Source organism: Petaurus breviceps, unplaced genomic scaffold (genome assembly GCF_028583685.1).
Source record: "Petaurus breviceps papuanus isolate PSGF00001 unplaced genomic scaffold, PetGlider_PUasm1.0 187, whole genome shotgun sequence".
Taxonomy (NCBI): Eukaryota; Metazoa; Chordata; class Mammalia; order Diprotodontia; family Petauridae; genus Petaurus; species Petaurus breviceps.
Window position 1 is genome coordinate 6,339,760 of NW_027185799.1, and position 26,095 is coordinate 6,365,854.

At 36.4% G+C, this 26,095-nt stretch overlaps 2 long non-coding RNA genes across 5 annotated transcripts in view; one reads left to right on the plus strand and one right to left on the minus strand.

The window, feature by feature from the left end:
• The window catches only part of LOC138163165 (uncharacterized), a 37,460-nt gene extending 29,555 nt beyond the window's left edge, over positions 1-7,905 (minus strand). For 2 of the 4 annotated variants that reach the window (XR_011168811.1, XR_011168812.1), the window contains exon 1: positions 7,648-7,885. This is a non-coding gene — a long non-coding RNA (uncharacterized lncRNA). Of the gene's footprint in view, positions 1-7,647 lie in introns of all 4 variants that reach the window. The other 2 variants (XR_011168810.1, XR_011168813.1) reach the window with 2 other exon arrangements.
• Positions 7,906-7,921: 16 nt separating this feature from the next.
• The window catches only part of LOC138163166 (uncharacterized), a 30,236-nt gene continuing 12,062 nt past the window's right edge, over positions 7,922-26,095 (plus strand). Inside the window, exons 1-2 of the long non-coding RNA XR_011168814.1 lie at positions 7,922-7,988; positions 19,971-20,160. This is a non-coding gene — a long non-coding RNA (uncharacterized lncRNA). The remainder of the gene's footprint in view (positions 7,989-19,970; positions 20,161-26,095) is intronic.

Consider the following 26,095-nt stretch of genomic DNA (forward strand, 5'->3'; position numbering starts at 1 on the left):
TTAGCCTAGGGGCAGGGAAGATCTTACAAATTTGCATTCCCATTACAGTGTCCAGCTTGCCAGAGCGTGTGGAGACCTCAGAGAGGGCACCCATCTAATACCTCCGGCAGCTGAAAAAACCCCAGCGTTTGCGACGAAAACTCCCCTGTCTGGTGGCAGAGTCCTACTGTAGCAAAAAGCCCAAAAGTCAAATAATTGAGTGGCAAAATGAGCAGGCAAAGGAAGCAAAGCAGACAGAAGATTCCAATGTTACACTTCTATTTTGGGGACAAGAAGGAGCAAGGCATGGAACAGGAGGAAAACAGTGAAGTCAGAATTCCTGCACCAAAAGCTTCAAAGGAAAATACAAGCTGGTTACAGGCCATAGAGGACCTTAAGAAGCAGATAAGAGAAGTGGAGGAAAAATTGGGAAGAGAAATGAGAACAATGCAAGAAAATTATGAAATGAGAGTCAACAGCCTGACTGAAGAAAATAATACCTTAAAAAACAGACTGACTCAAATGGCAAAGGAGGCTCAAAAAGGCAATGAGGAGAAGAATGCCTTAAAAAGTCAAATTTGCCAGATGGAAAAAGAATCTCAAAAGCTCACTGAGGAGAATCATTGCTTCAGAATTAGATTGGAGCAAATGGAAGCTAATAACTTTATGAGAAATCAAGATGCTGTCAAACAGATCCAAACAAATGAAAGAATAGAAGGCAATGTGAAATATCTCATGGGAAAAACCACTGACCTGGAAAATAGATCCAGGAGAGATAATTTAAAAATTATTGGACTACCTGAAAGCCATGACCAAAGTAAGAACCTAGAAAGCATCCTCCAGGAAGTTCTCAAAGAAAACTGCCCTGATGTTTTAGAACGACAGGGCAAAATAGAGGTTGAAAGAATCCACCAATCACCTCCTGAAAAAGATCCCAAAAAGAAAACTCCTAGGAATATTATAGCCAAGTTCCAGAATTCCCAGATTAAGGAGAGAATATTACAAGCAGTCAGGAAGCAACAATTTGAATATTGTGGAAGCACAATCAGGATAACCTAGGACCTGGCAGCTTCTACACTGAGGGATCGAAGGGCCTGGAATGTGATATTCCGGAGGGCACAGGAGCTGGGATTAAAACCAAGAGTCACCTACCCAGCAAAACTGAGTATCATGTTTCAGGGGAAAATATGGTCATTCAGTGGAATAGAGGACTTTCAAGCATTCTTGCTGAAAAAACCAGAGTTGAATAGAAAATTTGACATTTAGATACAAGAAGCAAGAGAAGCATGAGAAGGTAAACAGGGAAAAGAAATCATAAGGAACCTATCAAAGTTGAACTATTTTTTTTTTGAAGCACTCGGGGTTGGGTGACTTGCTCAGGGTTGCATGGTCAGTTGTTGTTTCTGGGTGTGGTGCTGAGTGTCTGGGCCTGGATTTGTTCTGGGTCGTCCCGGCACTGGAGCCGGTGCTCTTGCTTGCTGAGCCACCTGGCCAAAGTTGAACTATTAACATTCCTACATGGAAAAACAATAATTGTAACTTATGAAACTTTTCTCAGTAGTTGAAGGGATTAGAAAAAATATATATATATATATATGTGTGTGTGTGTGTGTGTCTTTATATGAGGGTATGCGGGCACATGAATACATATGTGAATGTGTGTATATACTTTTACAGATATACATAGATAGAGGGCATGGGACCAATTTAACAGGAAGGGATGATACTTAAAAGGTAAAATTAAGAGGTGAGAGGAATATAATGAGAGGAGATGGGGAGAGATAGAGTGGGGCAAACTATCTCATACAGAAGAGGCAAGCGGAAGTGGTTACAATGGAGGGGAAGAATAGGAAGGCAAAAGGGAATGGGTCAGCCTTATTCCCATTGAAATTGGCTTGAGAAGGGAATGAAATACACACTAAATAGGGTATTTCACCCTACAGGAGAGTAGGGAGGGAAGGGGATGAGAGGGGCGATGATGGAAGGGAGGGCAGGCTTGGGGGGAGGGAAGTTGGAAGCACCCACTTTTGAAAAGGGACAAGATCAAAGTAGAGAATAGAACAAGTGGGAGGTGGGATAGGAGGGAGGAAAATATAGTCAGTCTTTTACAATACATCTACTACGTTATTGTTTTGCATTAGCCGCACATGTACAACCTATACTCAACTGCTTGTCTCCCCAGTGCGGATGGGTGGCAGGGGGGGAAGGGAATGAATCTGGAATTGAAAGTTTTAAAATCAAATATTCAAATATATATATATATATGTGTGTGTGGGGGGGGGGGTGTGTATAAAAAAAAATAAAAATGTAACAAGGAAAAAAAAAGAATATCTGGATTTGAGAATTTCTCTGACAGTGCAAATCCTAGCTGAGTGAGAAACATTTAAGTACTCATACAAAGTGTGTGTGTGTGTGTGTGTGTGTGTGTGTGTGTGTTTAAATCATACAGGAGAATTTAATAAGTGTGAAGATTTTTTTTTTTGCCTAATACATACTTATGAGTCTTTTGTGTTTTAAGTATTTCTTTTGTGGTAGAAGGAAAAAAATAGCTATGTTATACTGATAAGACACCTTATACATTAATACACTTTTAAGAATAGATTCTGTTAGTCTCTTTTAGGAGAGAATCTAGACATAAACCATATTTAAGCATTGCTTAAGACAATTTCCCTGGAGCTCTGGAGTGGAAATATGATGAGTCAGAGAGAATGAGGAAAAAGGAAAAAAGAATTTTTTTTTATTCCCACTCTTTAGGATTGATCTTCCCCAGTACTGTCTGAGTCTGGAGTTGAGACCCCTTCTGGTAGGGTTTTGCCTCTTTCCACCTTTCAGGCTTCAGCATGCCATTTGAGACTTTCCTATATGGTTCCAAATAACTTTTGCGCCTTCATTTCATATTTCTCCCTTTCATAATAGTATAATCTAACCAGACTAGACTACTCACCATTCAACAAAATTACCCTTCCATTACCTGCCTTGAGCATTTGCATAAGTTCTTTCCCATGTGTGGAATGCACTCCTTCCTTATCTCAACCTCTTAGCATTCTTATTATCTTCCTTCTGGGTGTCACCTCCTCTGTGAAGCTTTCTTGATCCCTCCCTACCCCTAGTCATGAATATTCTTTTCCTCCTCTAAGTACACTGAAATGCTTCTATCTTTATATGCTGTATGTTCCCAAATGAAATGTTAACTTTTTAATGGCATTTCATAAATCATAAGCATTATTTCACTGTGTACCTCTAAGTCCTGGCATAGTAACTCTCACATTGTTCATTGAATTGGATTAGTTGTAATCATTATGTACTTGTTCTACTGTTTATGTCAAAATCGTATCATTCTCAAATAGGATTTCAACTCCACAGATTTAACAAAAAACCTTACACCTGAAAAAGAACCCCTTCTCCCCATATAGTGCCCGTGCTAAGTGATCATAAGTTTCTACTTGGGAACCTCCAAGGTTGGGTACTTTGTTCTTCTTAATTCTCATCTCCCTTTTCTGTGTTTTGACACCGGCAGTCTCCTATGCCTGGAAAGGATTCCTACTGCTCCACCTTTTAGAATGCCTGGTCTTCTTCAAGACTCTTCTAAAGAGCTACCTGGTACTCCAAAGAGTACTTGAGACCATTCCTGATCTCCTCAGTTATTACTTGTCCCTACCTCAGTAATTTTGTATTTACTTTACAAAAAAACTTATATATGTACTTCTGCACTTCCTCAATAATATGTATAATGTGTAATATCACATATAATAATATTATACACAATATATAATACATATCAATATATTATACAAAATATAATATGTATAATATAATAAACTTTTGAGGTCAGAAACTGGTTCACTTCAATCTTTATACCCTCAACACTTCATTCAATACTTGGCACAGAAAAGGAATTATTAAGTACATATTAATTGATCAAGGAGTAGTGTATAGTCTATTACTTTTCTTGATAGCTCTCACTGCTATGATGGGGTTGTTTTGTTTCATTTGTTTTTCTGTCCTAAAATAACTAAAATTTGCCTTTCTGTAAATTCTGATTATTGTTCTTGCCTGACAAGAAGAGAAATGTGATTAAGAGACAATTTTAACCCTTCTTCCCCATGACAATACTTCAAATTCTTCAAATACCCTTCTAGGGTTTGTCATCATTCAAAACATTCTCATTTTTTTTCCAATTGATACCCATATCACTTTTTTTTAATCACCCTTGTCCTCTACTTCAGAATCCCTTTAAGTTGGTGAATATCCTTCTTTAGATTTGATTTCCAGAATAAGACAATCTAGATATTATCTGACTAGGACCTGCCTGACATGACAAAATGACTTAGTTTTCCAATATTTGGATACTTTTTATTAATTTATGTGTTTATTCTGGGAAAGTTTGTTCTTTAAAAAACATTTATAAGAGTATTGTGTGTTTTACATGACAGGAGAGAATCAAAATTTATCTGAGACATAATTGCTAGGTAGGGAAGGGAAGAATTTTATTTGAAAATAAATGTAATGTAAAAACCAAATTCAACAATAAAAATGAAAAAAAAATAAGGGTGATTCTTGATTAGTATTTATTTATTTTGGGGAAATGCACATAAATACAACAAAATTATAGTAGACACTACATGATACTTATTATCATTGACACATGTGTATACATATATTAACACATAGTGACTGTCTATTATTGCTTCATGGTTTGTTATAAAAGGCAAATCATTAAAGGCAATATTTACTCAGTGCATGTTATAGTGAATTTTGTTTCCATTTATATTAGAGATGGTATCAGGTATTAGTGGAGATATCTCCTAAAAGAAATTTAGGAGGTTTCCAGACAAAAGTTAAACAACCACTCTTGTAAGTGATAAGCAATAGCAACATACATGGTGTAATGTCAACTCATTCATGTGAGACATTACGAAACACTCTGACACATATGCTAGATGAATAGATACCATTGCTTAGGCACATTGGATAAATATCAATTTATCAAATATATCTGCATAGCCACATCTCTTACCTCTAAGACCTCTAAAGAATTTGCAAAAGGAAAGAGAAAAGATATACACAGAGATACATAAACAGAAGTAGAAAGAGTGAAAGATGTCAGTGAAAAGAGAGGAGACAGATAAAGGAAGACAGAAAGAGAACAGTCAGAGATGTGGATAGAAAGATAAAGAGAGAAAAGGTAATGGGGATAGAGAGACACAGACAAATGGAGGAGCAGGATGAGGAGGAGGAGGCAGAATTAAGGAAAGAATAATGAAGTAAAAAGTGAATGAAAACTATTAAGAGGAAAAGAAAAAACAGAGAGAAAATAAAGAAAAATGGAGGGGATGAGAATGAGCTAATGAAATGGAGAGGGGAAAGGCAGAGACAAAGAGACAGAGGAAGAAGGACATAGAAAGGGACAGAGAGACAAAGAAAGGCATAAATTAAGTTCTCTAAACAGAAAAACAGTAACAAACTAAAAGCTTATTCCTTATGTTATATGTCCTTTTTCTATCAAGAGAAGGTCCAAATTCCAAAGAGATGGAACTAATCCTTTTGTTCTAAGGTTAGTATTCCAGGGAGGAGAAAGTTATTGACAACAATAAGACAAGACCAGATATTCCTACATTAGAATATAGTCTTTACCCTCTGAAGGAATATAGGGAAAAATTATGAAGAGATAAGCTGTTTTCTTTTCTCCATAAATTATAAGAATTTTTTTTCCTCAGCTTCATATTATCATGTTTATAAACCTATGTCAAGGTGAATGAATTGGGGAACATCCATAAAACTGTATAGATACTAGATTTGGTCCTCTCCTTAGGAGACAAGAGGGAAATTTTCACTGACTATCCCTTGGCCATGAATATCTTTTAGGTGGAAGGGAGAATACTCAGGCAAACAACAGGAAAGAGGACCTGGATAGTGAAGTGTAGTGGAATAGACATGCAACTTGAAATCGGAAAATTAGGATTAGAAATCTGTCTCACCTACTGTCTATGTGATCTTGGACAAATCCCAAAATGATCTGTAAAGGAGATATTAATACTTCCTACCTTGAAGAGTTTTTTTGAGAAAAGCATATTTTAAATTATAAAGTTCCTTAGAAATGTTATTTCCCTATTGTATTTCTTAACAATTAACTATCAAGGAATGTGAGCCAAGATTGCAGAGAAGAAAGCAGTATAAGCCAATTCCCCCAACCCACCCCCCCCCAAAAAAAAACAACAAAAACTACACCTATAACTGATCTAAGAAGACCTCAACACTGATTGATGGTAGGAAGATAAAAAGATAACTTACAGTGGATCATCTTTCTACCTCAACATTTGACTTATAGGCAACAGTTTAGAGTAAGAACTATGGGACAAATATATGGTTCAGATATGGGGCCTTGGATTTGAGATAAAACAACAGTTCACGGAACCCTGGAACTACTTTTGGACTCCACTTACAATGCAAATCATCAACAAGTGTCTTCCAGAGAGGCTAAGAGACCAGACTTAGTCTACATAGCAACTTGGCCTGTTTCCTAGGGATGCTATACAGATGCCTAAAGCTGTTCTTGGACTCAGTGCCTGGTCAGGACACTAGAGTGGGGTTTCCTAGAGGAGCCAGAAGCAGAGACTCAGTGTCCAGATCCCAGACCATGGGGGTTACCTATAACAGACTACAGACATAAACTCCTGCTTAGGATAGCACCTTGGGGGATCTCATAGAAGAATTGAATCATAGACTAAATCCCAAAAGCTCCCATCTAGGCCAGAAACACAGGGTTTCCCAGAGCACATGGCCTGAAGAATGGCTAATCAAATCAAATTTAAAGGTCTTTTCATGACATGGATGCCCAAGACACAAAAGAAATTTACTCTAAAACACCTAAAAGGAAAACCTCAAAGAAGACTGACTGTATGTCCAGAAGATCAATTAGAATTACTCAAAGAACTGATGCAAAAGGGTTTTTTTTTGTTTGTTTTCTTGTAAATTATATTATAAAATAAATGAAAGCAATAGAGGAAAGAACTGTAAAAGAAATTAGATCATTGGAGGAAAGGTGTGGATCTTGAATTGGAATTGACAACTCAGCACTGTGGCAACAATAACTAGCATTTGTATAATACTTCAAGATTTTCAAAGTGCTTTACAAAATAGTATCTCACTTTATCTTCACAACAACCCTGGAAGATTAGTGTTATTATAATTCCTGTTTTATAGATGGAGAAAGTGAGGCAGACGGATATCAAGTGATTTGGCCTGGATCACACAACTAATTCGTGTCTAAAGCTAGATTTGAACTCAGATTTTCCTGACTCCAGATCCAACATTGTCTCATAAAGCTATAAAAAAAAACCTTAGACAATTATAATGGAACAAATAGAATTTAATGATTTAGTGAGAAATATTTTTATAATGTCAAAAGACTGGAAAAAAAGAAAAGAAAATGTAAGGTATTTCATATCAAAAGCAATCAACCTGGAAAACAGGTTAAAGAGAGATACTTTATGAATCATTGTAATATCAAGAGCTGCGGCCAAAAAAAAAAAAGAACATAGATATAAAATTCTAGGAAATCATAAAAGAAAACTGCATCTAATAGAACCAGAAAGTTAAAACAGAAAGAATATACCATTATCTATGCTGAAAGAAACCTCAAAATGAAAATTCCCAGGAACCTCATACCTTAAATCCAGAGCTTCCAAATCATAGGAAAAAATACTACAAGGAGGCAGGAAAAAAAAAAAAAAAAGATTTTACATACCAAGGAACCACAATTAGAATCACACAAAATTTAGTGGCTAAGGCACAGAGAATATAAGAGTGTTATATTCCAAAAGGCAGAAGATACGGCATTACGACAATGAAAAACTTATCCAGCAAAACTGAGCATAATGCTATGGGTGTGGGGGGAGGGGTCATGGGAGGAAATGAAATAAAAGGCTACCAAGGCTTTCTGATGGAAAGATAAGATCTGAGTAGCAATTTTGAAATACAAATCTGGGAGTAAAGAGAAACACAAAAAGGTAAATACAAGCTAACCATCAGAAAGTATTTTATAAGACTGAAGTGATTAAATTATAAAGGAGAGGGGGAAGATGGATGAAATTTGGAAATATATAATGTCAGCAAGGGTCAGAAATGGACTCAAATTAAGTTTTGTTATATTGTGATGATATTAAAAGAAGAAAGGCAAGGGAAGGGGGAACAGATTACTAGGGAAGAAAGGGGAGAATTAAGAAAGGGCTTATCTCACACAACTGGGGGCACAAGTAGATGTTTATATAAATGAGAAAGGAGTGGTGGAGCAGGCATCACCGGAGCTTCATTTTGAAATAAGGCATAATGGAGAAGAACCAGGAGAACAATTTATGCTATAACATCATTGTATACTAATAGGAAAAAGTGGGATATTGTTAATGCTGGAAAGTATCAGAGGGCAATACAATGCTAGTGACATAGAGAACATGGGTTGAAAATCATGCATATTCTCCCTTGTGGCTGAATGCAGATAGGTTCCTCTTTTCCACATGTAGGAATTGAATACACTTAAATCTGTATTCTAATGATCATGTCCATTTGCTTATAAATACCAAACTGTTAAATGAGCTGCTTTATGGGCTTTTAAAAATCTTTTTTTTTCTGCCTCTTACATTTACTAATAAATTTCTTCCTCATTCCTATTCCAGAGTAATTTCTCATAGTAAGGAGAGAGAGGAGAGGAGAGGAGAGGAGAGGAGAGGAGAGGGAAGAAGGGAGGAGGAGAGAGAAGTGGAGGAGGGAAGGGGAAGGGAGGGGAGGGGAGGGGAGGGGAGAGGAGGGGAGAGGGAGACAGAAAGAAAGACAGACACAGAGACAAAGACAGAAAGAGGAGGAAGAGAGGAAGAGAAAAAGAAGATGATGATGAAGAAGGAGAAAAAAGAGGAGGAAAAGAAGAGAAATCTATCCTTTATAACAAAGGATTTAAAAAGAAAGAGAAAAAAGTTTATAAAAACTAATCAACATGTTAACTAAGTTTCATAGCTGCAAAGACGAAAGGAATGCATATGCTCATATTTCTTATTTAGAGCCAAGAGTGGGCATTATAATTATATATCAATTGTGATTGTGCTGTTGTTGTTGTGTCTACTTGCTGTTCTTTCCATTTCCATTGTTATCATAGATATTATTTCCTGCTTCTGTTTGCTCCACTTCCTACACAATAGGTTCAAATTATAGATTGTGTTTCCCACCCCAACATACAACCTTTTATTATTTATTTTTGTTAAGACTTTCTGTCCAGATGAGACAGAGAGGAGCAAATGAATAGAAAGCTAACTTTGGAGTCAGGAAGATATAGATTCAGGTTCCCTCTTTGACATATACTAGCTACAAGAAAAGTACCTTAAACTCATAATGTGCCAGACAGCTTTCCAAAAGAGTATAAATTGCAGAGGAATCACTCATCTATATCCACTGAGAGTTTCTCTGCCTGGAGTTTATCATACCCATGAAATGCCAAATTTAGACCAAAAAACATAGAACAAAATTGTTCAAATACTTTCAATCTCTAGGACCCTTTATGTCCTTTTCAAACAATTTTGCTGATTTATTTCCTTTCTATTGCTGGATACTGGCCAGTCCCATCATGTTAAGCAGTCCCATTGTATTTTGTCTGAACTGTCTATACCTTTCTCCCAATGCCATGCCTAGCTCACAGAGGATCCTACTGGTATCTTGAATGTGCCACAGAAATGGCTCCCTGGGACCATAACATCCATTCAGTTGTACCTGTCATTTGTTCTCTTATAGCATGTTTCCCATCTTCCAGTTAGCTCATGCTTCTCCTTGAGAGACTTCCTTATGACAGGCTGCCAGGATTCTGCAATGGCCAATGGGATTTGTTGACAAATAACAAAGATGCTTCTTGTCTTACCATCAAATTTACATCCTTTGTGTTTGGCAAGTGAGCCCTACATGACAGGAAAGGCTTTGTTGTGGTCTGTGACTCATTTCACGCACTCTTCTACCACTCCCTGGGTGCAGTTTTATTACAATCTGCCTGTTTCACAATCCCAACAGGGCATCTCTGAAACAATATGTATACAATGAAAAAAGAAAAGCAGTGATTCAGCAACTGTGAAATGAAGCAGGAGCAGCATTTGTTTATGAGCATGCCTCCAATTTCATCTGAGAATTAACTTCTCTATTGTTAGGAGCTTTATAATGAGGACGTGAGACATTGGAGAGAAATTGTTGCTCCAATGGGGAAATGCCCATCTGCTTTAAAATTCTTTTTTGGACCAATGGGCATTGCTGAGTTGAAGAAAAGGCTAGAAACAAGTTGCCTCATTCCTCAAAAAAGCACTATGCCCGTTGGGCTTGATGGAATGCCTATGTGTGCCAAAGACAATGGAAACACCTTTGTAGCTGACTTCCTTACAAGCCTACGTCTGCGATGAGTAATGCATGAGGTAGATTGAAGGGGCATGTTTCCATTCACATCTGACCTCTGCGTGGAGTTGGTTCCCAAGTGAAGGCCCTGGGATCCTATGTTTATCTTTTGACAGTAACACATTGGCCATGTCTGCCCAATAGTAGCTACCCAGAAGCTTTGGTAATTCTCCAGACAACACATATATCATAAGGGTTCAGCTAACAAGATTGCAGTAAATGGGAGAGGCCTGTCAAGTATATTTTCATTAAATTTTTGGCCCCATTCTGCTCTCCTTGCTGGTGTTATATAGGGCCTATGGAGATAAGAGAAAGGAGTGGTAGGCATTCAGGAAGAGCAATGCTAGTTTCCATGACCACACAGGATATCTTTTTATTACAAACAGTCCTACTCTTCTGGAGGAAGGAGAAAAGAGTTACAGTTTATGATAAGCTCAATACCCATTATCTAGGAGAAGTAGCAGCTGGATCCAAATCAAGAATTTTTTTTCCTAGGAGTAATAGGCTCTTTTAGAGTTCTTATATATTGCTATTTATTGGATAATATTGGGCAGCTAGGTGGCACAGTGGATAGAAAAACAAGCTTGAAATCATGTTGATATCTTCCTGAGTTCAAATCTGGCCTCAGACACTACGTGACCCTGGACAAGTCACTTAACCTTGTTTGCCTCAATTTCCTCATCTATAAAATGATCTGGAGAAGGAAATGGCAAACTATTCAAGTATCTTTGCCAAGAAAACCATAAATAGGGTCACAAAGAGTTGAACACAACTAAAAAGACTGAATATTGTGTAGTCTTGCATATTTATGTGCTTTTAATACTTTAAAACTAGATTGTAAGTTTATTGAGGGTAGAAACCACATTAGGCATATATACATACATATGTACATACATACATATATTTTTAGTTTTCAACATTCACTTCTATAACATTTTGAATTCCAAATTTTCTCCCTGTCCCCCTGCTCCCTCTTCCCCAAGATAGAATTTGATACAGGCTATATAGGCTATACATGGTAGTCATGTTGTAGAGAAGAATTAGAACCAAAGAGAAAAACCACAAGAAAGAAGAAATGAGAGAGAGACAGAAAGAGAGAGAGAGAGAGAGAGAGAATAGCATGCTTTGATCTGCATTCAGACCCATAGTTCTTTCTGTGGATGTGAATAGAATTTTCCATCATGAGTTTTTTGGAATTTCAGAGACCACATTTTAATAAGTGTTTCATATAAGACCAATTATATTGCTTTATAATAATCATTATCATTAATTAAAGTATTATTATTAGCATCTATTTACATATTCCTTTAAGGGTTGGAAAATCATTTCCTACCATCAACTTTGTAAGTTAGGTTGTGAAAATATTGTCATAACTATTTTGCAAATGAAGAAACTGAGGATCAAAGAGGTCACATGATTTGCCCAGAATCACAGACCAAGAAAATCTATCATCTAAACCATAGAATGTTCTACTTATTCACATTACCTCCCATAGACTGTTTAAACCTTGTTTTTGAATTAAAGGAAGCATTAATTCCTGAAATTTCCTTTTTTACAACCTTGCCCCCCCTTTACAACCAGCTTGGTCCAGGGTCAGTGTTTTATTTAACTTTACTCATTAATCTCCAAGGCAAAGTGTCCGTTTTCACCTGGGCCTTTTTCCATAAGCTGCTGAATTCACCTTCACACATAGGTAGATTAAATGGTAATTATCCAATTATAATTTCAATCTTTTTAGAGTAAAGATGAAAAGTAGCAGAAAAATAAAAAGAAAATGTATAGTCAAATGACCTGAATGTGAGATTTGACTCTGCCACTTATGAGTTGAATTACCTTAAGCAAACACTTTACTATTCTAAATATCAGTTTCCTTTTCTTGAAAATATGGGGAATAATCTGCACATGATCAGAGTCACAAAATCATCACAGAGAACAAATAAATTAATGTTTACATAGAACTTTTTAAAGGCATTGGTCAGATAAGAACCTGATAGTCTATGAATCAGTGCCCCTGGCCTCCTTAATATTCCCCCAGTAAGACAATATCACTCAATACTATACAATTGTATTGGCTGTCTCCCCATGCCTTCTATGATCTCATTCATCATCTCCACCTCCTAAATTCCCTGACTTCCTTCAAGTACCAGATAAAATCACTCTTTCTCCAGGAAGTCTTTCCCAATCCACCTTGCCTCTAGTACCTGTTGATTATTTACAATTTATTCTGTATATGGATTATTTGTACATAGCTAATTTGCATGTCATCTTCCCCATTAGGTTGTAAGTTACCAAAGAGCAATAATTACCTTTTACTTTTTGTTTATTTGAGTATCCTCAACTTTTAGCTTTGTGTATGGCACACAGTAGGACAAATGTAAGCTGAATTCCAAATGCTAATATTGACATATACAGCTGCATAGGTGACCTGACTCCATATGATGGTAAGGTGGCAGATTAACAGCCACAAAAAGCAGTTGTGTCCTTATAAAATAGTGTAGGCATTTCCTGATACCATGTATATAACTACATGTCTGAGATCCTGAAATTTATTTCATTTCTGTGTTAGCCTTGACCATAAATTTCTTTTTGTTGTTGTTGTTGTTGTTGTTTTGTTTTGTTTTGTTTTTAAAATTGGGTTTCCCTATCTTGCTTACACTGAAAATGTGTCTTCTCCAATTCCAACTTAAGTCAGTTGTCCCCCTTTTTGGACAAGCTAGTGTCTTCTTGCTTCTGAGAGCTTTTTCTATTAATGCTATACTTTGTGTAGACGCCCAATTGACTTATCTCACTGCAGCTCAGAACTCTCAAGCTAAAGAGATCCACTAGTCTCAGCCTACTAAGTAGCAAAGGTTACATGAGGGCACCACTATGTCTGCTTCTTGCACATAGCTTTTAATTGGCCAAGAACTGGAAATTGAGAGGATGCCCATCAATTGGTGAATGGCTGAACAAGTTGTGGTATATAAATGTAATGGAATACGATTGTGCTACAAGAAATGATGAGTAGGTGAACTTAAGAAAAACCTGGAAAGACTTCCATGAACTGATACTGAATGAAATGAGCAGGACCAGGAGAACACTGTACACAATAGCCACAGTGAGGGCTGACTGACTTTGAAAGGCTTAGCCCTTCTCAGCTATGCAAGGACCTAAAACAATCCCAAAGGACTCCTCATGGAAAACGCCACCCACATCCAGAGAAAGAATTATGGGGTCTGAATGCAGAGTGAAGCAGACTATTTTCTTTTGTTGTTTGTTTGTTTCTTTCTCATGGTTTCTCCTATTCACTCTAATGCTTCTATATAACATGACTAATTGAAAATATGTTCAATAGTAATATATATGTAGACAGATTGCATGCTGTTTAGGGGAGGGGGGATGTGAGGGAGGGGAAGAAAATTTAAAACATGGAAGTGAATGATAAAAACTAAAAATAAATAAACTTTTAAAAAGCCCCTATAGATTTCAAATCATATCTTGTCTTCAAAATGTGTATTGATCCCATTAAAATTCATGAGTGTCACCATTGCCCTCTCATCTATCCACTCACTCTTACTTTACTACAATAGGGAAGACCAAGATCTGCCACTATGAGTTTCACATGGAATTCTCTGAACCAAGAATACTAATGAAAGTGGAAAACAATTTAATATAAAGGACAGTCTAGATATTGCTGAGTTCATAAGGCTGAATGAAATATTTGGATTGTGGTCCAATGAAATGGAATAATATTGTTTTGTTGTATGAATCACAGTAGAGTTGTTTGGATAATTGTGACTAATATTAATGATGAAAATATCCAAAGAAAGGATAGATAAGAATTATCAAATAAAATTTTAATTGTATCTACTCAGAGTCACCAAAAATCAGAATTAAGTATGAAAATCCCATAGTAGCTGATAAGAATAATAATAACATATACATCATAATATACATGTACAAATACATATCTATATAAACAAATTAATATATCATTACAAGCTATAACCCTCAGGTTTTTTCCACCCCATTTCCACACCATCTATTACACACATCTATTACATCTATTACACCTATTACTCATCATGTAATTATTTATATTAACTCATGGGGTATTTTACCTTTATTCTAATTACATTTCATTTTATTGGATTGGTCTATTGAGATATAATAGGACCTTATCATGTTATAATGACATTATTAATATATCATTATATATAACAATTCATGTATATGTCATTTTAAGATTTCTAAAGCCCTTTTGTCAGGGCTGTCTTCTACGGTAGATAATTCCCTTTACACAGCAGAGCAAACCAAGTAGTAATGACAAGTGACACGAAGCACAGGATTTCAGGGTTATATGAGATGGCATCTAGGACAATCGGTATCTGAATGGGAATCACTTCTAAGTGAAAGTCATCAAACTTGAAATCTATGGATAGGAAACTTTATCCTGATTGTTAGAAAGTTGGCTTTTTTGTTCCTTATATCAAGCTAAAATATTTCTTCTTTACTATTTTTTCCATCCATTGCTCCTCATCCTTCCTTCTCTAAATAATATTACTGCTAAACCTTAAAGACAAGTAACGTATTACTTCTAGGTTCACCAGGTACAAAATACTGCAAATATGCAGTGATTGAACCCAAGAGTGAAAAAGCTAGGTGGTGCAGTGAATGGAGTCCTAGGCTTGGAATCAGGAAGAATCATCTTGGCAAGTCACTTAACACTGCCCCAGTTCCTGATCTCTAAAATAAGCTGAGAAGGAAATGGCAATCCCCTTCTGTGTCTTTGCCAAGAAGACACCAGATAGGGTCAAGAGGAGTCAAAGGCAACTAAATAACATCAACAACAGTGGTGAAACTATCATCTCTCTTCCTATATAGACCAAGATTCCATTGGCTTTTTTGCCTTCCATGTTACCATGTTGACTCATATGGAACATGTGGCCCATTATAATCCTCAGATCTTTTTCTCACACAAACTCGTGTCTAGTTTCCTATTTCTCATCCTATATTTATGCAGTTTTTTGTTTGTTTGTTTGTTTAATTCATGGGGCATTTTACCTTTGTTTAATTATAGTTTATCTTACTAGATATGGTCCATGCCTATTGAGATACTATTTGGATGCTAAACTTTCCATCCAGTGCTACAGCTCTCTCTCCCATCTTTCTGTGTCATTTTCTGATTTGATAAATACAATATTTGTGGCTTTATCTAAATCATTTATTTAAAAAAATGTTAAATGGCATAGAACCAAAATCAGACCATTTACAAATAACACTAGATCAATTTTTTAAACCAGTTTTGAATCTACCCATCTGCAACCAAATATCTCCTACAGCTCCACATTTTATCTAAAAGGCTATTGTGAGGTTTATAATTTCTGGAGAATTCCTTTAATCCACACTTTGAATAAACCCTGACAAAGTAAATGAGATGAATTTGGCAGGGCCTAGTTTTGTTAAAGCTGTGCTGGCTTTCAGTGACTACTGCTTCCCTTTCTAAGTATTCTCCAATATATACTTTACTAATGTATTTTAGAACATTGGCAGAGATTAAGGTGAAGCTCACATGTTTATGCTTGAAGACTCTTTTTCTAGTTTTGAAATTTTGAAAATTTGCCAGCAACTTGTGGTACAATAGAGTGCTGGTCCTGGAGTCAAGAATACCTGAGTTGTAATCCTACCTCAGACACTTACCAGCTGAATGATCCTGGATAAATCACTTAACCTTTGGCTGCCTCAGTTCCCTCAATTATAAATTGTTGATAATAAAAACACCTAACTCAAAGGCTTGTTATGAGGAAAAAAATGAGATATTAATTTCTATAATGTGCTTAGCACAGTGTCTAACAGGGGTGGGGAACCTGCAACCTCAAGGCCATATGTGGTCTTCTGGGTCCTTGGGTGTGGCCTTTTGACTGAGTCCAAGTCTTACAGAACAAATCCTTCATTAAGGGAATTTGTTCTGTGAAGCTTGGATTTAGCCAAAGGGTCAGCCTTAAGGACCTAGAAGGTCACATGTGACCTCAAGGTTGCAGGTTTCCCAGCCCTAGCACTTAGTAGACACTGTATAAAATGCTTATTTTTTCATCTTTCTTTATCTTGAGTTTTCCAAAGATCACTGTCCACGATTCAGCTGCCATATTTGCCAGCACTTTCAGTAATTTGTCTGGTTTTTTTAACTTGACTCTGGCAATGTTCACTAGATTGTCTCTTGCCATCTCCTCATTTGTCCTTTAGTTAAATGCATTTATTCTTGACTTCCTGGTCTGAAGAATGTTTGGGTTAGTAATAAAACAGAAATAAAATAGGAGTGAATTACAACTTTAACTTTCTGATGTCTGTTATCATTGATTCCTAAGTTCCCTTGTTCTTGATCTTCTTGATGTTAATATAATGTTTTAAAAATCCATTTTCTTGCCCTTCAATTTTCTTTTACTAGCATCAGTTCACTCAGACACTATTTTATCCTTATGTAGTCATTAGTGCCACACTCAGAATATTCATCATTTAAAAAATGACAAAATGTTAAAGTTTGTAGTAACCTTGGACGTTATCTGGCACAGGCTGTCTATACCAGTAAAGTGACACCCTCTATAGATGGCCTAATTGATGTTCTTTTGGTTTTGCCTGAAGAGTTCCAATTACCAGGGAAATCACCAACAGTAGGGTTAAGCACCACGTTGTACTTATTCTCATTGTTAGGGTTTTTTTTCCCTCTTATCAAGTCCAAAACTCCCATTGCAAAAGTCACATTGTTCCTAGTTGAGCTCTCTAAGAAGCAAAACAAAGTTCTTTCTTCTCCTTTGTGACAGCCCAGAATAAACCTGAAGACAGTTATCTCCCTTCTCTCTTAAGTCTTCTCTTCTCCAACATAACCATCCATCAATGAATTGTCATAATTGAATAATTAGGAAAAATAATTCAAATAATTGAATATTTTCCACCTTAATTAATACACTACCTAAAATGGAGTAGTGGAACTGAACACAATACCCCAGATATGATATAGAGAGATGACCACAAGAGAAATATCAGGTCCATGCTGCCTTTATAATGTAGCCTCAGAATGTGTAAGGGTTTTCGCTTGCTATCTCACACTGTTGATATTTAATGAGACTGCCATATGCAAAAATTCCCAGATCTACCTCCAACAAAATGTCATCTAGCCATTCCTTTGGCATCTTGTACTTTTGAAGTTGATTTTTTAATCCAACTGTAATGTTATATATTTATCTCTATTCAATTTCATTTTATTATATTTGGCCCAATGCTCCAGTCCCTCAAAGTCATTTTGGATCCTTACTCTGTAATTCAGTATTATCCATCCCTTCCAGCTTTGTGCCATCTGCAGCTTTGAAAAGTATGCAATCTATGAGGTAATCCAAATTATTTATACAAATATTAAACAATACAAGGTCAAACAGATCCCCAGAGTCTTCTTTCAAAGTCTTTATCAAACATTTAGGACTTTTCTGTGGGTCCAGTTATTCAGCTATTTCTGAATCCATGAAATTGCATTGCCTCATAGCCCATATCTCTTCATCTTTTCTACTAGCGTAACATGAAAGATTGTCAAATATTTTACTAAAATCTAGGTAAACTATATCTGCAATATTCCTCTGACCTAAGTGTCTAGCAAGCCTATCACAAAAGGATATCAGATTAGTCAGGCATGCCCTGTTCTTGATGAAGCCATACTGCATCTTTTCTAGGTCTTCATTAACTCTCTCTTAATAACGAGTTTGAGAATTTTACTGGGAATCAAAACTGAGCTCACTGGTCTACACTTTTCCAAATCAACTGTCTTTCCTTTTATGAAAATTTGAAAAAAAAATGGTAAATTTGTCTATTTCTCCAATACCTACCCTATCTTCCATGATCTTTAGGGGGAAAAAAACTAAGGATAGTGCAGTCATTACATTTGCTATTTCTTTTAGTACTCTATTTGGGTAGGAGGGAATGGAATAAGCATTCACATGGCAACTACCATGTGCCAGGAAGTGTGTAAATCTAAGATTGAGCTCATCAAGAACATATAGTGTTCCCTTACTATCTGCCTATTTACGTTGGTGAATTTAATAGTGAAATAATAGTGAATTTACCAATTCACTATTAGCCATTTATTTACTGCCCTTCCCTATATGAAGACCATTTTTCTTGGGAGACAATTCAAAAAGCAGAACAAGAATCAAGCAATTCTACCCTCTCTGTGCTTATAATAATTATCACATCCACTTCAAGACACTATCCTGGGGTTGGTTTTATTTTTTTTTCTCATCTTCCTGATCTCCTCTAGGAATCACGTCTGAAATTTCCCACTATTTTGTTGCCTTGCATACCTATATTCTGTACATGTCCTTTACATCTAAATTTGTCAGTGATTACTCCATTCGTTAGTTTCTTTAAAATACCCTCTATCATCAGAATGGTTTGTCATGATTTTATTGTAACAAAAAGATATTTTTCTACCCTTGGACATCAACTAAGGAATTTTCAGCCTAGTATAAATCCTTCTATGTCTTTGAAATCCACTCTTCCCCAATTTGCACAACTAGCAAGTATCTAAACTCTTCTATTCTCATCCTGGAATTAGAGCTATTTCCAGGATGCCATGATACTGATAATTATTGTTGATATAATCATAGACTCAAAGTATACCTTCCTCAGAATTTCTGGGAATCTCTTGCTATTTGCACTTTTAGATATGTGTATGTAGATACATATGTACACATATATGCAAAACATGTATATGTGTATACATACATACATATATCATTAAAAAAAACACCCAATGCAGCCATAAAATAAGTGAGGCATAGGCTCAGAAGTCTTCAGGAGGGCTTAAAGGGATGTTAGGGAAGATAGGTGCCAGGAAGTTAGGAAGACCTAAGTTCAAATCCAGCCTCACTTACCAGCTGTGTGACCCTGGACAAGTCACTTAATGGTTTTTGCCTCAGTTTCTTTATCTGTACAATGCATTAGAGAAGTAAATGGCAAACCACTCCAGCCTCTTTGCCAAGAAAACCCCAAATAGGGTCACAGTCTGACATTATTAAAAACAATTAGACAACAAGAACAACAAAATAAAAGTATCTTGAAGATAATTTAGTCCAACTACCTTCATTGATAATTGAGGAAACTGAAGACCAGAGGGGTTAAATGGTTTACTCAAAGTCACACAGTAGAATGTAGCAGAGTTTACAATTAAACCCAGTATTGAAATCTCAGTATTATTTAAACTATACAAAATGCTTTACCTTTTAAATAGTTTTTTTTTTTCTTTTGGTGGTGGCCGTGGATGTTGCAACTGGGACGTTTAGACTAGATGCACAATTTAAAGAGGAAATAGTTAAGCTTTAGCTATAGTATCACAGGTGATACTATAAACCTGTGATACTTATTTGAAATCATTCAGATGCTATTGTGCCATATTTAAATCATTGTAGCTCCTAACCTGTCAAATTTGAGGCCCCTTCTGACCTTGAAGTTCAGCACAAAAGCCTTCCCTGTCCTTCTTATATAGGCTTTGCTTAGAATTGGAAGGAACCTAAGAAATCAACTAGTTGTACTGCTATTCTCTTATTTTACAGATGGTGATAATTAGGGTCAAGTACATGGAGTCATTTGTCCAAGATCTTCTACAGTTTCTGCTTTACAGCTGTATCTTGAATCTAATTTTCTAGGCTTCCTGTCCTGTGTCTCTATTCTATATCATCTTGCAATGAAGGCCATGAGACAGGCATTAGAGTGCCAGCTCTGAAATTGGATGTATGACCTTGGGTAAGTTATTTTGATTTTCAGTATGTTTACATATCTGTAAAATAGGATAAAAATTCCCACACTATTTACCTCAAACAATTGCCATGAAAATTAAATAATTTTATAAAGAATAGAGATATGCACATATATGCACACAGGCATAAAAATAAAATGTATTTATAATTTTGAGCTATTATTAATTCTATGTCAAATAGATTGTGAGACTCCCCCTCAATTTCTACCAATACCATGGACCAAGACTGAGACTTGCTGTTAAGACATATCTATTCTAAAACCTTCACTTGGCACCTGTGGACACTGGGGTTTGGTGACTTAGGTCACGCAGATAGCAAGCAAAAGGATTTGAGTCTTTTGACTCAATAATATAATTAATAATAATCAATAATATAATTAATAATAAATAAAAATAATAATATAATAATCCATAATAATATAATATAAACAAATAAATCCAGTACTTTTCCCATAGTGCCATGTTGTATGGGCTACTATTTCTCTGTAATTCTACATAATACTCTATTATATTCACCATTGGCCTAGAGAGAACTTTTCTAATTCACTGAGACATCCTGTTCTTCCTGAATTTTCTTTTCTGACACCTATTCCCTGCTGCATTCTGAAATCATAGTATTATTAGGAAACCTTTAGCACCAGGCTTTAAAGGCTTCGAAATATACCACAGAATAGTCATCTCTCCACAAAACACTCATCAGGTAGCTAGAATTGCAAAATCCCCTTTGGGGTGTGATTATCTCCTGATTAATGAATTCATGATCTGGGCATGTGTAGCAAATCAGAGTGGCTTTGCACACATCCTCTACAAATTCTCAGAATGCTTTAGCAGCATTTCTGCTGTGATATCAGACTTGTTCAAATCAAATTGAACTCTCTCCTGTTTTCTTACATTATCAATGCTAAGCAACTTCCTGCTGGTATCCATAGAAAAACCAATCCATCAACAAAGAAGTTAACATACATATATCTACTAGGTGCTAGAGCCATAACTTTCTAGAGGGAGAGGAGGGCATAAACAAGATTAGTGGAGGGATGATAATATGCAATATTTAACCTTTGTGAACTTGGGAAAGTTGCTTCCTTTACTCTGTCTCTACTTTCAAAATAAGGATCCACCAAGAGTGACCTTTTCATACACTCATGTACTTTTGGAAAGTAAGAAAGAAAGAATAAAATTTTACAGGAAGAGAAAACAATTTATTCATTGACTGCTATTTGGAGGTAAATATGGGTACATGAAGATATGGTGAAGATATGATAGTCACAACTCTGTGGCCTCTGTGTCAAAGGCAGAAATGACTTAGCATACCATGAATGCTTATAATATAAATGGCAGATGTTTAGTGTTGTGAATCCAGCTGTAGAAAGCATGCTGTTCTCATTTCTGTAAGTGGAATTAAAAGAAGTCAGTGAGAGATCAGACCATTAAAATGTATTCATTTCCTATTCTTTATTCCTTCACCTCTTTCCACATTTCTTCTGTTTCCTATGATTGATGAATCTCCCTTTAAGACTCTGTGCTGTCACTGAATACCAATGAGACACTACTCCATTAACAGACATTAAGGTACGAATTCAGTCTGGTTTGCTAACACTAACACTGAGACCCATTTTAATCTAGAGTGATTCAACTTAATTGAATTCTGCAAATATTTATAAAATTCCTATTCTGTGCAAGGAAGGCTCCCTGCTAGGCTCTATAAAGAAATGAAAAATGAATCAGATATAGTCCCTGACTTCAGAGAACTTAAAATTTAATTTAATAGGAACATGGTTCTACTGATAGAGGCAACATGTTATAATAGAAACCACATTCCATTTGGAGACAGAAGATCTGGGATATAACTCTGACCTTGAACAAGTTATTTACCCTTTCTGTACCTCAATTTCCTCATCTGTACAGGTAATCTAATCCAACACCCTCATTTTACAGAAGAGGAAACTCTGAGTTCAGTGACTTGTCCAAGCTCATACACATAGTAAAATGCAGATCCAAGAGTTCTGACTCCAACATATATATTCTTCCTCTGTTCCCCACTATCTCTGCCAGATCTTCCATTTCAGTGACCATCATCCACCTCTGGTACTCAACTTTCTGATCCTGCATCCTTTGGACATTCTTATTATGGAGAGGAAAACAATAGCATTTTTATTAAAAAAGAAGACTGCTTGGATAAAATGATTCTTAATCAAAGCATTCAATGGTAGAATTTTAATCAGGTGATTTACTGGGTCTTATAAAAAAAAAGATCTTCTAAAGTAGAGAGTGAAAATAAACCCAAAACTAATATCTTTCTACTCATTCACTTTCTATCTTCTCCTAATCTTATCCTGGGAAGTTTTTTGTTTCCTCTTCCATGTGGTAGAAAAACAAAATATTGAAATGGGAAAATTTAGATTAATAATCAAGGTTAATGGACTTTTTAAAATTAAATATTTGAATAATATGGATCAACTCAAATTTGGTGTGTAGCAAACCATGTAAATGCATTCAATTTGATTTAGGTAACATTAGGATGGCCATTTCCTCCCCCCTGAAATTATCATCCATTTATTCAATAGTCTTCATTCTTTCTTTCATTTATTTATTTATTTTTGTGCAGTGCACAGCATTGTTTTAATCTAATATATAGTTTTTGATCCCAGAGGTTTGGGATTTTTTTTGTTTTAGTTTGTTTTGTTTTTTCTTTGTATTACCAATGCATCACAAAGTGCCTAATACACAGTTGGAACTTAATAACTGTGTGCTAGATTGGATTGAAATTCACATATGCCATTAAAACTCATGTTCGAAACAAAATATTGCATACTAATATCCTGTTTCTTGAACCCAAATACATTGCTTATTTAGCTTTAGTTGATAATTTGGGGTGGGGGGGTTTGCTTTTCGGAGGGCAATTGAGTTTAAGTGACTTGCCCAAGGCTACACAGCTAGGGGTGTGTGTGTGTGTGTGTGTGTGTGTGTGTGTGTGTGTGTGTGTGTCTGAGGCCAGATTTGAATTCGCCACCTAGCCACCCCGATAATTTGTTCTTGCTAGAAATTTCTCTTTCTCTTAAATTGCTCGCCTAGTTTTGGCACAGTAGATTTCCTAAGAATTCATCTTAGCATCTACTTTGTCTTCAGTTCTGAAACTGACAGAACTAGATCCAGAAGATCTACCAAATATAACTGCTCCACCTACAACTTACCTGGCTTCATTTGGCTTCTTGTCTAATTAGCCGCTGTGCAGCTTTTTATGTTCCTGGGGAAGCACAGCAGGGGTACTAATATGACAGAGACAACTAGGGCCAGGAGTGGAATCTAAGAATTCTGTGGGCCATGTTTGGACTGACTGAGCTGTGAGGCAAATTCTTCAATTGTACCTACTAGAAACATGAACAAAATCCTTCTGGGTAGCAAGAGAGAAACAATTACAAAGAACTATTGATATAGAAAATGCTCAAATTATAGTGTGATATTTGCTTATAGGTCTGGGTGTTCACATTGCATCTGTCCTGAATTTACATGTTAGTCTTGTAGAAAAAATTCCATGTAAATGTCCCAATGGCCACTAGATGACAGTGTGTGAACAATAACGAGAGAAAGAGGGAAAAAGAAAGGAGAGAAACAGAGACAGAGAGACAGAGACAGAGAGATAAAGACAGAGCAAAAAAGACAAAGGAAGACAGAGACAGAAATACAAGCAACAGAGACACGAGGATAGAGAGAAACAGAGACAGAATAACAGAAAGATGGAGAGAAGGGAAGAGGAAGAGAGAGACAGAGACAGAGACCGAGGAGAGCAGGGAAGGAGAGGGAGACAGACAGACAGACACAAAGATAGAGACAGATATGGAAACACAAGAGACAGAGAGACAATGATTAAGAGGCAAAGGGACAAAGATAGAGATGGAGATACAAATGAGACAGAGAGACAGGGAACACAAAAAAGAAACAGAGGCAGGCAGGAAAAGAGAAAGAGAAAAAAAGATAAAGAAAAGATAGAGAGAGAGAGACAAAGACTCAGGAAGAGAGACACAGAGATAGAGACAGCGTCAGGAAGAGAGAGATGAGAAAACAGATGAGAGAGACAGAAACAGAGACAGAGAAAGACAGATAAGGACAAAGAAGCAGGGAAACAAAAGCAAGAGAGACAGAAACAGAGAGACAGAGACAGAGAGAGACATCATTCCTCGCCCCTCCCCCCTACTTTTGAAGAATGTCACATGACAGCAATTACAGAATCCTTGGCAAAGCTAATCTTAGTGAACCTATCTTTGAGCGGAACTCTCTAGAACATGAAATCAGAATTCTATTTTGGCTTTAACCCCGAATCCTGAGGCAGAATGAGGAACTTGAGGGTTTGTAGCTGGGTTTCTATGATAACAAATATGGACAATATTAAAATTCCACCAGCTATCAACAGACTTTCCTATGATTACACATTTGGTAAGTGGCAGAGCTAGGACCTAAATCTGCCTTCAAAACTAACAACAGTATCTCCACCATACCAAACTTCCTTTGGAGCAATATCACTTAGGCAACTAATACAGAAGCCACAATATGTGTGTGTGTGTGTGTGTGTGTGTGTGTGTGGAGAGAGAAAGCGAGAGAGAGAGAGAGAGAGAGAGAGAGAGAGAGAGAGAGAAAGAGAGAGAGAGATGCTCTGTCCCTTGACCATCTTTCTTCTAATATGTATAACTTCTCACTTTCCCTATATTAACTGTTTTATGATGCCAGATATGAGAAGGGGATAGATCTTGGGAGGACAGTCTCTCTGGGGTAAGGGAATCAGCACCCTGAAAATTCCTTTAATGCAAAAAATATCTAGGAAGCAAGGAGACAGAAAACCATAGAAGAGCTGATTTGTCGGCTTGTTGAACTGTTCTTCAATGACTCTTACACAGATAAGGTCTCTGATACCATGTCCACAGCCTGCCCTGCTCCCCATTTTATAAGAATGAGATATTATGTGATTCTTTTTTTAATGTGATTAGCATTGACTTTTCCATGGAAATATTATTTCCCAAGTTGATAAACAAGGTGGCATCATGGATAGAGGGGTGGACTTTGTCATCAGACTAGCTAGAATGGCATCCTCATTCTGCCACTATGTGGCACTATGTGGGCGATTTGGGGTATGTTACTATTTGGAGATGATTTTCTTCATTTGTAGAATAAGGGAGTTGAACAAGTGAATCTAAATTCAGTTTGTGGTGCCTCAGAAGGCACCATGAAAGGGGAGAGGTCATTATTTTGAGAGGCCATAATCTTGTTAGTTTAAAAGAACATAGCTAGCATTTACATAGCAGTTTAATATCACAGAGTTTTAGTAAATAAAGCATAGAACTGAAGTATAGGATATGACAGTTCCATATTTAGCCTGTATAAGCATAATGGGGATAGTAATATGAAAGAGACAACTAGGGCCAGGAGTGGAATCTGAGAATTCTGTGGGGCATTTTTGGACTGACTGAGTCATGAGTCGAATCCTTATACTTTATACCTACTAGAAATGTGACAATAGGCTCGTGGGTAGTGAGAGAGAAACAACCACAAAGAACTGTGCAGATAGAAAGTGCTCAAATTATAATGTGATATTTGATTATAGGTCTGGATCTTCCTCTTCTGGGAGATGTGGTGATGGTTCATCTCTTCTGGCTCTGACTATTCACACATGCCAAATGGTAGCACTTCAGTGAGGGAAAATTATTTAGCTGTTGGTTCTATGAAATCCATAAGTGATATACAATTGATATTTTCAGTTCAAAAGTTAATATTAACATTGTTGTCTAAAAGAAATGGCAAGTTGTACATAGCAAATGTGTGGTTTCATGTGAGATCATTTTTATATTGAAATATGACATGAAAATGTTTGTTTTATTGAATGTTACAAAAATAAATTGTGTGTGTGTATATATATATATATATATATATATA